Source organism: Crinia signifera, chromosome 4 (genome assembly GCF_055691185.1).
Source record: "Crinia signifera chromosome 4, ASM5569118v1, whole genome shotgun sequence".
Lineage (NCBI taxonomy): Eukaryota > Metazoa > Chordata > Amphibia > Anura > Myobatrachidae > Crinia > Crinia signifera.
In genome coordinates, this window is record NC_139220.1 from 214,946,442 (window position 1) to 214,959,582 (window position 13,141).

Consider the following 13,141-nt stretch of genomic DNA (forward strand, 5'->3'; position numbering starts at 1 on the left):
TGCTGGACATGTCACTGGCATGACTGACTCGTCTTCAATCCGAGATTCTTCCTGTGGATCCTGCAGTGCTACGCCTACTACTGCCGCTGCTGCTGTTGCTGCTGGAAGTTGGTCAACTTCCCAGAGGGGAAGTTGTAAGACCGCTACATCTCTCACTAAGCAATGGACCATCCAACAGTTGTTTGCCATGAGGACGAAGTACAACAGCAGTCATCCTATGGCAAAGCGGATAACTGTGGCCTTGACAGCTATGTTGGTGTTAGACATGTGTCTGGTTTTCACCATCAGTGGAGTGGGATTTAGATGGTTGATGGAGGTATTGTGTCCCCGGTACCAAATCCCATCTAGATTCCACTTCACTTGGCAAGCGATAACCAGGATGTACAGAGAAGTATGAAAAAGTGTTCTTAGTGCTCTGAAAAATGCTGTTGTACCCACTGTCCACTTAATCACAGGCATGTAGACAAGTGGTTCATGGCAAACTAAGGACTATATGACTGTGATAGCCCACTGGGTAGATGCATCACCTTCTGCAGCAACAGCAGCAGCAGCATCTCCTACACGCCAGCCTCTTCCAAGGCAGGCTACGCTGTGTATCACTGATTTCAGTAAGAGGCACAACACCAACAACCTCTAAGAGAAACTGAGGGAAGTCAACTCACAGTGGCTCACCCCACTTAGACTATCCTGGAGATTTGTGGTGTCAGACAATGCCAGTAACATTGTGCGGGCATTACACGTGGGCAATTTCCATCACGTGCCATGTTTTGCCCACACAATAAATTTGGTGCAGCTTTTCATCAGAAGTGACGGGAGCATGCAGGAGATGATAGCGGTGGTCCGCAATATTTCTGGACACTTTCGGCATTCTGCCACTGCTTGCCGAAGGCTGGAGCACCAGCAAAAACTCTTCAACCTGCCCTGCCATCACCTTAAACAAGAGGTTGTGATGCACTGGAACTCCACTCCCTATATAGTGCAGAGGATGGAGGAACAGCCAAAGGCCATTCAAGCCTACACAGCCACTTACGACATAGGCAGAGGAGCGGGAATACACCTGACTCAAGCGCAGTGGAGGCTGATTTCTGTGTTGTGCAAGCTTCTCCAGCCATTTGAACTTGCCACATGTGAAGTCATATCCGACACTGCCAACTTGAATCAGGTGATTCCACTGATCAGGCTGTTGCAGAAGCAGCTGGAGAAAGTGAAAGCGGTGCAAATCCGCAAAGCATGTAGCTCTTGTGGATGAAGCCCTCCATACACTTTGCCAGGATACAAGGGTGGTCAGTCTGTTAAAGTCAGAGGAATACATTCTGGCCACCGTGCTCGATCCTCTGTTTAAAGCATATGCTTTGTCTCTGTTTCCGGCGAACACCAGTCTACAAAGGTGCAAAGACCTGCTGATCAGGAGATTCTCATCTGAAGTGGACCATGAAAGGGCCAGAGCTCCTCCTTCATTTTCTCCCACACCTGTGGCTGTGAGGAAACAGCTGAGATTTCCTAAATGACCCACTGGCGGGGATGCAGGGCAGGCAGGAGTGAGTTTGGATATCTGGTCCGGATTGAAGGACCTGCCAACGATTGCTGACATGTCTACTGTCGCTGCATTGGATGCTGTCACCATTGAAAAAATGATGAAAGATTAATTTGGTGACAGCATCCAAGTAGGCATGTCAGACAGTCCCTACCTGTACTGGCAGGAAAAAAAGGCAGTTTGGAAGCCCCTGCACAAAATGGCTCTATATTACCTGAGTTGTCCCCCCTCCAGCTCGTACTTCGAAAGAGTTTTTAGTGCAGCGGGGAAGTGAGTGGCGAAGGAGGTTGCTTCCGCAAAATGTGGAGAAGATGATGTTCATCAAGATGAATTATCAATTCTTCAATGAAGACCAGCAATTGCCTCCAGAGGGACCTGTGATTATAGAGTTCAGTGGGAACGAAATGATAATCTGTGAGGATGCAGAAGTACACACTGAAGGGGGCGAGGAATCTCTTGAGGAGGATGACGACATCTTGTCTCTGTAGGGCCAGTTTGTACAGGGAGAGATTAATTGCTTTTTTTGTGTGGGAGCCCAAATAAACCAATGTTTCTATTTTTTTATTTTATTTTTTAACAGTTTCTTATATAGCGCACACATATTCCACAGCGCTTTACAGAGAATATTTTAACATTCACATCAGTCCCTGCCCCAGTGGAGCTTACAATCTATATTCCCTACCACATGTACATGCACAAACAGACAATCTAGGGTTAATTTTGTTAGGAGCCAATTAACCTACCAGTATATTTTTGGATTATGGGAGGAAACCGGAGTACCCGGAGGAAACCCACGCAAGAACAGGGAGAATATACAAACTCCGCACAGTTAGGGCCATTGAACCCATGACCTCAGTGCTGTGAGGCAGTAATGCTAACCATTACACCATCCATACTGCCCCCATCATTTCAGCCACAGTTTTGTAGGCCCTGTCGCTGAAATTATTGGTTTGTTAAAGTGTGCATGTCCTATTTCTGCAACATAAGGGTGGGTGGGAGGCCCCCAAGGACAATTCCATCTTGCACCTCTTTTTTTTTTGGCACTATGTGCTCTTTGGGGCCTAATTTTTCAAACTGCCATCCTGTCTGCTGCTGCAGAGCCACTCCTAGATGGGCCACGTGTTTGTGCCGCCCACTTGTGTCGCTTAGCATCCGTCATCCAGCTACCTTGGTGCAACCATTTGGCCTAAAATTAACATTGTGAGATGTTCAGGATAGACTGGAAATAAATGTTATGGAGGTTAATAATAGCTTAGGAGCAAAAAAAAAAAAAAACACAAATTCAGCGATCTCTACAGGTTTTTTTTTTAAATACAGATCAAAAACATAAAACACAAAACACTGAAGGGTGGTGTTTTGGAACAGATCCAGAACCAAAACACAATATAAAACACTTCTACTTGCATATAAAGCTATTAACCATACTGCACCAGCATATATCTCTGCACTTATCACAAAATATCTCCCATCTCGACCACTACACTCTACACAAGATCTGCGTCTCTCTTCTGCACGGATCACTAGCTCCCATTCACTATTACAGGACTTTCATCGGGCTGCTCCCATCCTATGGAATGCCCTTCCACGCACATTAAGACTCTCCACCAGTCTCCAAACTTTCAAGCGTTCCCTGAAAACTCACCTCTTCAGGCAAGCCTATCATATTTAAGTTCTACATGCATAACCCTCCGAGGCACTTATGTATTATATAGCTTCCCTTCTGGACTTGTAACTGCTATGCTATTACTGGTGCCTGTCCTTGTGTTTCCCCCCTATATCCCTATAGATTGTAAGCTTGCAGCAGGGCCCTCCTACCTCCAAGTCTGTCTGTTGTTGCCCAGTTTGTCTTATCACTGTCTACTATTGTAAAGCGCAACGGGAATCTGCTGCGCTATATAAGAAACTGTAAATAAATAAATAATAAATAAAACACTGCCAGAAATACAGATCCAAAACACGTTTCACGAAACACTAAAAGTGGCAGGTGCACATCACTAGTATAATCTGATTGGTTGCTATTGGCCCATTTTCAGTAGAAATCCAATTTTAGTAGATTTACCCCCACATTTTTCAAATAGTTTTCCTTATGTTTAACAAAAATCCTTATTTAACATTGTTTTAGCTGCAAAAAGCATATGTATCTAGTATAGAATTTGTCAATAAAAAATGTCTGCAGCATGTGATGCTTCTTGGGTACACTATGGGCAGTATTCAATGAGAAAAATTCTCCATGTTTCATGGAGAATTTTTGCTTTTTTCGCCCTGGACGGAGCATTTTGCTCTCCAAAAGTGAACCACCCTATTCAATGTGAAATATTCGCTGTCTTTCTAAGTGATTTTCGCCATCTCTCTCCGTGTAGAAATTCTCCATCTTTTGATGGAGAGCTGGAATGTGAACTTTTAATCTAAAAGGGTTTTTTTTTTAATTTTGGTGTCAAAAAATCAGGTTTTTTTTTCTGTGAAGGGGCATGTTATTTTTATTCATGTGCTTATAGCACATGAATATATATTTAATTAAAAAAAAATATTTCATTAGATATACATATATTCACTGCACCCGATAGTTAATATGCACGTTCGGGTGCAGTGAATACTGGGTCCCCCGCTGGCTATAGGGGGGCGCAGCCTGTGCTGCCTGGGTCCCGGGGGGGCCCCCTACCCTCCACATATGTTCTGGGGCATCCAGGGAGACTTTAATCTCCCTGGATGCCACCGTCCCACGGCTCCCTGTCAGCTCCCTGCCGTGGACGCTCGTCCGCTGCAGGGGTTAAGACTCGCCGCGAGTGGCGGCGAGTCTTAAATACGTTGAATAGTGGGAGCAGGAGGCTCCGGAACACGGCGAGTGCATGGCGAGAGAAAAAATCTCTCGCCATGCACAGAGAATTTTCTACATTGAATACTGCCCTATGACATGCAACACCATGAAGGATTTTGTGCACTGCATTGATTTCCCTACGGTTGTCTTCATGAAAATATTTTTTTAAAAGAGGACAAGTATTTGTCATTGTCAGTAAAGAGTTAAAAATTGCATAAGTTTCTGAAACAAGAACTCTCTGGGAACAACTATCACTACTGAATATGAAAAGTTGTTATTAGTTTAAGGAAGTGTAAAGTTGTCTGTAAATCACCTGTGGACTCTGCCGAACCTTGGACTCAGGGGCACATCCTATAATAAACCATCCCTGTATAACAGAGTGGAAAACAATGATGCAGCTTCTGTCATCCATGAACAGCATACATAAGGACACAAGTAAGATTCTGCACTTCCACTTGGATGTGACAGGGTCCCTTGTAGAGACAGGGAACACCACCCCTTAAACACAGGAGGAGAAAACATAATAACATAGAGTCATATGGAAGTACCAATACCCTAGGTGGCCAGTGTACACATGTAAATTAGGGCATTAGTGCAGATCCAAAAATCCCCTATCCCCTTTGCCCTTATACCAAACAAATCATCCCTTGTAGTATCACCCCTATAATAAAGACACAATAAAATATAACAGTAGGGACCCGCGCTTCCTATTAGACCAAATATTCTAATCCTTTAGAGGTAACTTTAGTAATGAGTGTTCTTCCTTTATGTTGTTCAATCGGAGATCTTGACCTCAGAAAAAGATCTCATGGTGCTGATAATTTGATAACTTATTAAAGATGGTGAGATGCCCGTACCATATGGGGGCCTCTCCTAGGCCAATGATTACACATAGATCGGGGGTCACACACTTATTAATCCATTTCGTTAGGTCCTTCCATATCCCTCAGAAATAAAAGCGTAGAGGGGAAGAACTCATAGCGTAAAAAGTATATTTTAATAAATAACATATACACAAAAAAAATTATTCTTATATAAAAGCCTAATTTGGAGCTTAATGTGGGGTCAGAAGGTGAAACCCAGGTAGACCTCTACACACAGTCTCCACAAAGTAGTCCCAATGTCAGGTCCAGATAAGGATCCGAGGTACCTCCAAACCACCAACGCGTTTCCACTTAGAAAGCTTCCTCAGGTTGTTTGGGGGTAACCTGCTGGTATCCATATTTATACTATACTGAGAACAGCCCACCTATTTCCTGTTCCTGTAAGGGCGGGACTTAATGTTCCATTTAAAAAGATACAATATTTAATTCCTACTGCCCATTTCTATCTTAGTAGTCCATGGAGCATACATATGTTCAATTCTATATCTTAGTGCTCCATACTGTGCTGCTCAATACTGATTGATCCATACTTTGCTGTTGTTGTCACACAGGTCCTGGCTCTCTGTCTTTCACTGCAGTGGGTGTGCAGGACTCCTGCTCATGGCTTTTCTGGGGTACTACCAAGGGGGCTTCAATGACATTAGTCACCGCAGCAAATTTCTTACGAAATGTGCATAATTTGCAGCAGGTGCTGATCTCGTTGCCCAGAATCCCCCTTGATGGGGAGCCATTGCTCCTTTCTCATTCCGGATAGCTGGCACCTGTTGGCCAATGCTTCGATGGATTTCAGGAGTTATGCCACTAGGTGGTAAATATTTGACCCTTATCTGGTCATGAAGTCAAGTACTCCCACTGTAGAGAGCTGTGTATAGGGCATGGGTCTTCAACCTGTGGCCCTCCAGATGTTGTGAAACTACATGTCCCAGCATGCATTGCCACATTTTTTCCTAGAAGAGCATACCAAAACTGTCAGGGCATGGTGGGAAATGTAGTTCCACAACATCTGGAGGGCCACAGGTTGAAGACATGTGGTATAGGGTGTTTTCTTAATAGTGCAGTGAGCTGCTGGAACATAAGCTTTAGGTTTGGACCTCTACCAACATCTACAACTGGCCACCACGGAAACACACACTTTGGCTGCAGACATCTGCATTTAAAAACTAGCCCTTTTCTCCATCCCGGTGCTTTGACCCTGTCTGGGTCCGTTTTTCAGACCTTCCAGCTACATACAAGCCTGAGGTCCATGTCCGTGAGTCTATCAGCCCACTGCGCCACTGTTTGAATACTTATTGCTATTTAGTCAGCCCATACTGTACTTACTATGGTCATAGTGTCTCAACATGCTTTTGTGAGTTACATCGCTGCACTTCTTTAAAATACCACAATAGAAATTTGAATACTTATAGACAACCTGTTTCTCAGTAAAATCTGTTTCTAATTAATATACATCACATGTGGACTATATATAATATTGTGAAATAAACTCTTTTTCTTCCTTTGGTGGTTAGGACTCCTCCAGTGGTTGCAATTAAGATCGCTACATTTATTGCATGTTCTTACAAGAAATCTGTTATTTGTAAGTTGATTATAACAATATGGCTATATTATACTTTAAAATATACCAATTTATGCCAATTTGTTTGCTTACTGCCCACCAATAGGGATTATAGGGTCATCACGATCAGATATATATAGAGATATACTCTCTGCTGTTTCCCTTCCTCACTTGGTATTACTACCTTTGCACGGCATCCCAGCAGCGGATATTTGGATCCAACGTGTCATTTCTCCTGCAATGTCATTCATTTGATAACAGGGAATATACCAAGGGAATCCTATGACCACAAACCATTGTGCATTCTATACTTTTTTCCACACCTCACTACCAGGGTGTTATCGCTCAACCACTGTTCACTACAGTAGTCACTGTACACAGTGGATAGCAGCATACACCAGGGATAACAGTGAAGGAGTACTATTTACCTATATCTATTCGAGGTTCTCTCATTTCCAGGGGACCCGAAACCTGACTCTGCGCTGTCCTTGTATAACAGAGCCAGGCAGGTCACCCCTGACAACAGCAGAAACCTTCTTTTCTGTACCTTCATACCTGTGACGCTCTCGGGGTCCGCTCAACTGTGCATTCACTGACACCTGTCACATGCACAGGCAGCAGCCACTCCCTTAGCACTAAAACTCAGGTATTTCATTCCTACCAAATATCTTACCTCAATGTTTAAAAACTTGAGTGGAATATCCAAGCAGCCACATTGTCCCATGTCCAATTAGACATTAAGACACAACAGGTGATAGTAATTGTATTGTTACTTAAAGGGGGTTAATGGTGCAATATACTGTGAATTGATACTTACCTACATGCGTCCACATACATCTTGGCTTTTTTTCTCAATTTGTCACAACATGTAAAACACGGCTTAGCTGTTTTTCCAAATGTAGCAAGTAGATAGAGTCTAAAAAATTTCTGAAGCAGTAGAACTTGTATAAAGTAATAGATTAGAGAAGCAATTTTTTTGAAAAATCACAAAGCGTGACTTTTACAGAGTCCAAGGTGTGCCATATTGCGCCATACATGGTGCAGTAAAACCAAGATGTACGTGGACACATCTGTATAATTAGAGACTATTGACGGTCAGTGGAGGCGTATGTGTCTGAAAGAATTTTAGAAATTATTCTGAACTTTATTACTGATTCTTTGAGGCATCTCTCCTCTTATAATCTTCAGATATTTAGAAAATTATATTTCACTACTTTCTCCAATATATGTTTTCGTAAAATGTTGTCTGAAAGTCTTTGTCTTATGTCCTTTACTTGATCCATTCTTAGGATCAATTTTAGTACTAATAAAGTTTAATCTTAACAGTTACTAATTGTTTTAGAAGGCTGTGCCTCACCTGGGAGACTTTTTCGATATCCTCTCTTGGATATCCCCCTCTTTTTGCTCATACCTCCACCAACATGTAAGATTGTTTTGTTGACCACAAGCAATGCAGCATTTGTTGAAAACAGCACATTTGTGCCATTTTTTACTTCTGACTCCATGTAAAGTGGTCTTTGTGAAAATCACCTCAGGACTCGGGAGGACTGTAGCAGTGTGATTTCACTAGCTGCAGGTCATGCTGCAGAGGCACTTTCTGTGAAGAAAGTATGAAACACCTCATGTGTAAGGAAGGGGATAACAATGATGCAACTTCCACCATCCATAATATACAGACTTTTTGAAACATACAAGAATTAGAGTGATGTTAAATCCCAGCTAGTACAGTTTGATAGCTTGTCACCATTGAAGAAAAGCATAAGACCACAAGATGAATGCAGAGTAGCACAATTATGTTTTTACACATCTCAAACCGTGAAACTATAGGTTAATTTATTACATTCATAGACTAATACTCTACATATGTTTTGACATCAACATCCCGTTCAAAGCCTATTTTGTGTTAGGCTAGATTTGGCGGGAAAAAAATGCTGCAATAAACGTTAAAAGTACAGATTTCTTTTTGTATTGCCTTTTAGTGTGATAAATGTAAATCCATTAAATAAACTCTTAAAGAGTTGGTGTAATTATCTGTAAACAATAATGTTATGGAAAAGGTCAGATTGTCCCACTATTAGATGTTTATGGGTATTAACAGGATTTATGTTTCAATAAAAAACAACTAGACTACCAGATTAATTCTACGAAAACTAAACCAATTGTTTTAATATTTAGACACAATAAAACTATACCAATTAACACATTTCTATTTTTTTTTCTGTCACATTGATTAATGATGTATTCAAATTAACAGGAGACCTTAAAATTCTGAATGGGTTCAGCAAAGTACCCACAGCGTGCCAAAAATAACACCAACACAAAAAAAAGCTGTTAAGTAAGACAGCTCTGCAATAGTATGAATATTTAATTAATAATTAGTCATGTAATTTCTCCTCAGGAATTATTATCCCTCAAACTGGTTTGTGAATTTAATTATTAGCAGGCTTTTTGTTTCCTTGTCCCCTCATTACTGTCAGGATTGATGTAACATAAACTTCATTAAAAATTAAAGCAAGAGTCTTAATTACAAGGCTACCCTGACTGAAGTTGGAATTAGCCAACTCAGTGATGTGCAAATGAAAGCATTATTTAAGGAACACGCTGGAAGTAGTTATGCTAATTTGAAAGGTTCACAGTTGCAGACCTTTCCACTTGCGGTTGCATATTCATTAAATGCACTATGCAAATTTAATGTAGCAGCTTTAGTAATGCGTTGTTAATTTATTCAGATTTATTGAGTACGACTTGTAAGAGGAAAAAAAGTACAAATTTAATTACTCCTCCTACTTTGATATCCAGGGATAGTCAAGTCTTAAAATGTGTAAATCTGGATTATAGCTTTTTGATGGAGAATGGGGTATCAAAGGACACAGTGTCTATTACTGCTCTGAAAGAATGTTTGATTTACTTAAAGAATTATCTACGAAATCGCTAAAAATATGCATCTTCTTTCCCAACAGGAATGTAAAAAATGTCTCTGCTGTATTAACTTAAGAGAGAAAGCAGTGCTGAGTCTACAATCTAATGGATCTAATGACCCCATGGAGACCAGTAAAGGTAATGTATTGATGTCAGTACAAAGAAAAGTGTTTTTGCCAGAAGTTCATTGGCTGCTCACTTTCACATGGATGCTGCTGATGATCAAGTGTAACAACAGGGAACCTGTTATTATTCTTAAACTCTTACCACCAAGAAGCCTTGTCAACTTGTTAGTATGTGTGAAGAGCATAGATTCACAGATTAGCAGGGTCAAAATAATGCGTCTCTCCTATTCAATATATATCTTTAATTTTATATATATATATATATATATATATATATATATATATATATATATATATCAAGGTGTGGGTGGTCCGGCGCTCAGCCCGTTTTAGCAAGTGCTCCGGTGCCCTAAGCAAGACTATTGTTGAGGCTGTGGGGAGAGCTGCGGCACAACGGAGGCTGGTCATCTGAAGTAAAAACCATCTTGAACCGACGTTACGGGGTCTCACACGCCCCGTTTTCAAGGTGAGAGGTCACAGATTATCAGGGTCAAATAATGCATCTCTTCTATTCAATACATATCTGTAATTTTATATATATATATATATATATATATATATATATATGAGAAGAGAAGGGGGTTGTGAAACCACCCTTTGAGCGCACCTCTACACCTTTCTTTTTCATATATATATATATATATATATATATATATATATATATATATATATATATATATATATATATATATATATATATATATATATATATATATATATATATATATATATATATATATATATATATATAGCACTTACCCCCTCGCAGAAAGGATTGGAGCCGGCACACGGTAGTAGGTGAAGAAAAAAAGGGTTTATTGCAATTACATAATTGCACAAAGAGACAGCTGCCGACCTGACAGCAGTTTCAACTGCATGTGAGCAGTTTTCATCAGAGGTGAAGCACACTGCAGCAGAGCAAACATATATACCATAAAATTGCGCCAAAAAACATGTAAATGAGGTCAACCAGACCTCCACTGACCTGGCTCGTCATCTCCATTGAGTGACAGCTGGGAAGGCGGGGGGAGGGGCTCTGTGATGCAACTGAATGGGAAACTCCAGAGCATAATCAGCCTAGATGTGGCTGTCTCTGGGGTTCCGTGCGCATCATGTGTGCGATGCGGCTGCTGTCACTACTTGTACAGCTGAGCCGCTGGGCGCTCATTGTTGCTGAAGGAGAGGGGAAGGGTGATGCTGCGGGCCGTAAGGGGAAGATCATAGATGCTGCGCTGGCGCTGTCATATCAAGTGGATAGTAGCGTATCATGTTGTGTCCATGTGTCAGGCTGGTTGACCCCAGGGTATAGCATAATACAGGGAAGCATGGATGTACAGTGTCAAACAAACGGCAGGGTCTTTAATTGTGCACATAGCCACGTGTTAAAGCAAAAAACACATGTTGAAATAAACTGACGACACACAGCGGTGTCAACACCTCTATTGTATATAATGCCTCAAAACTGACGACATTGATGCACATAGCCATGTGTTAAAGCAAAAAACACATGTTGAAATAAACTGACGACACATAGCGGTGTCAACACCTCTATTGTATATATTGCCTCAAAACTGACGACACGCGGCGGTGTCAACACCTGTACCATAAATTGGGGAAAAAGTACCGCAAATAACACATCAGCACATCATAGTAGGTAGAAAAGCGCACGGCAGCGCATACATCTGATCCCTGAGCACTCAGCGGTGCCCAGAGTTAGCAAGAACCATCACAGCGATACAGGAAAGACATATTAAATAAAATAAAGGGAATCATAAGTCACAGGAAACAACTCATTTTAAAGTCTTCATTGAGACCCAAGGGTGCAAGGCAGTTCAGTCTGAAAATCCACGAGAGCTCCCGCTGGAGTAACATCCTTTCCCTGTTCCCGCCATATTTGAGGGGAGGGATGTGGTCTAGTATAGTACATTTCAGATCCGTGACTTTATGGGATTTATTGAGAAAGTGTCTCGCAACAGGTAAGTTCTTCAAATCACTGTGTATCACATCTGGACTGGTACTCTTCTTTATGGACGATCTATGTTGGTTCAGCCTCTCTTTAAGCATGCGGGTGGTCTTGCCCACATAGACCAATTTGCAGACAAGGGTCCGGCACTCGAAACAACTGCCAATAGCTGTAGCCGGTGCATTCACAAGAAATTGTAGAAAGAGAGAGCCTGGGTTCGGCACTCAAACAAAATAATACTCCAACACACAGTAAGTTGTGTTATCTTATCAACGTTTCAAATGGCGCACATTTGTCCTGTATCCTGATGACAAATGCACGCCATTTGAAACGTTGATAAGATAACGCAACTTACTGTGTGTTGGAGTCAGAGCCGACCCTAACCAATTTGATGCCCTAGGCAAGATTTTGGCTGGTGCCCCCCCAGCGCAGCACCCATCACCCAGCAGCATAGAGCACAGCAGTAGCAAACAACACACATGTCCCCTCACCCATAGCAATCCTTATCCCCGTGTGCACAGGACGATAATTGCCTTGTGAGTGTCTCGTTTTCATTAGCGACCAAATGGGACACTGAGTGATATATCGCTGAGCAATATTAAGACAAAATCACTCAGCGTCCAAATCGCTCCGTGTGTACAGAGCTTTACTCCCATTATGCCACAAAGTAATACCCCTTTAACTTATATACATTACATCTCAGAGTTGTGCTCCTTATTCACGTTATATCATGAAATATTGCATACCCTCCAACATCTGAAGGTTAGAAATTGGTACACATTCGGGAAGGGGGTGTGACCAATGGCAAATGGGGCGTTGCCACGAGTAAATGGGGCGTGTCCACGCCTCCTTTCCGAATATGTACAGGGCATTTCGAACCTACATTATATATGAGCACTTGTATAACTGCATTGCAAACACTTCTATTGTGATGTATTATGTGCCCTGTCTAGCACAGTACATTTAATGTTATTTAACTGGGCACATACAGGTATAAGAGCAGCGCACTAGAGCCTTCGCAGACCAGCACTGACAGGTCACATTTGTGTGCTGTTACCTGTGTGCTAGATTCAGTAGGTACAGGGGCTGGTACCTGTGTGCTAGATGCAGTAGGCACAGAGGGACTATGATCCAAGCTGTTGTCAGTGTGCTGTTACCTGTGTGCTTGATGTAGTAGGTACAGATGGATTGTTACCTGTGTGCTGTTGCCAGTGTGCTAGATACAGTAGGATAATATGTACTGCTACCTGTGTGCTTCTACCTGTGGGCTTGAAGCAATAGGTACATATGGACTGTTACCTGTTACATTTTGCTGCTGAGCGCTAAACTCAGCTCCTGCCACAGCT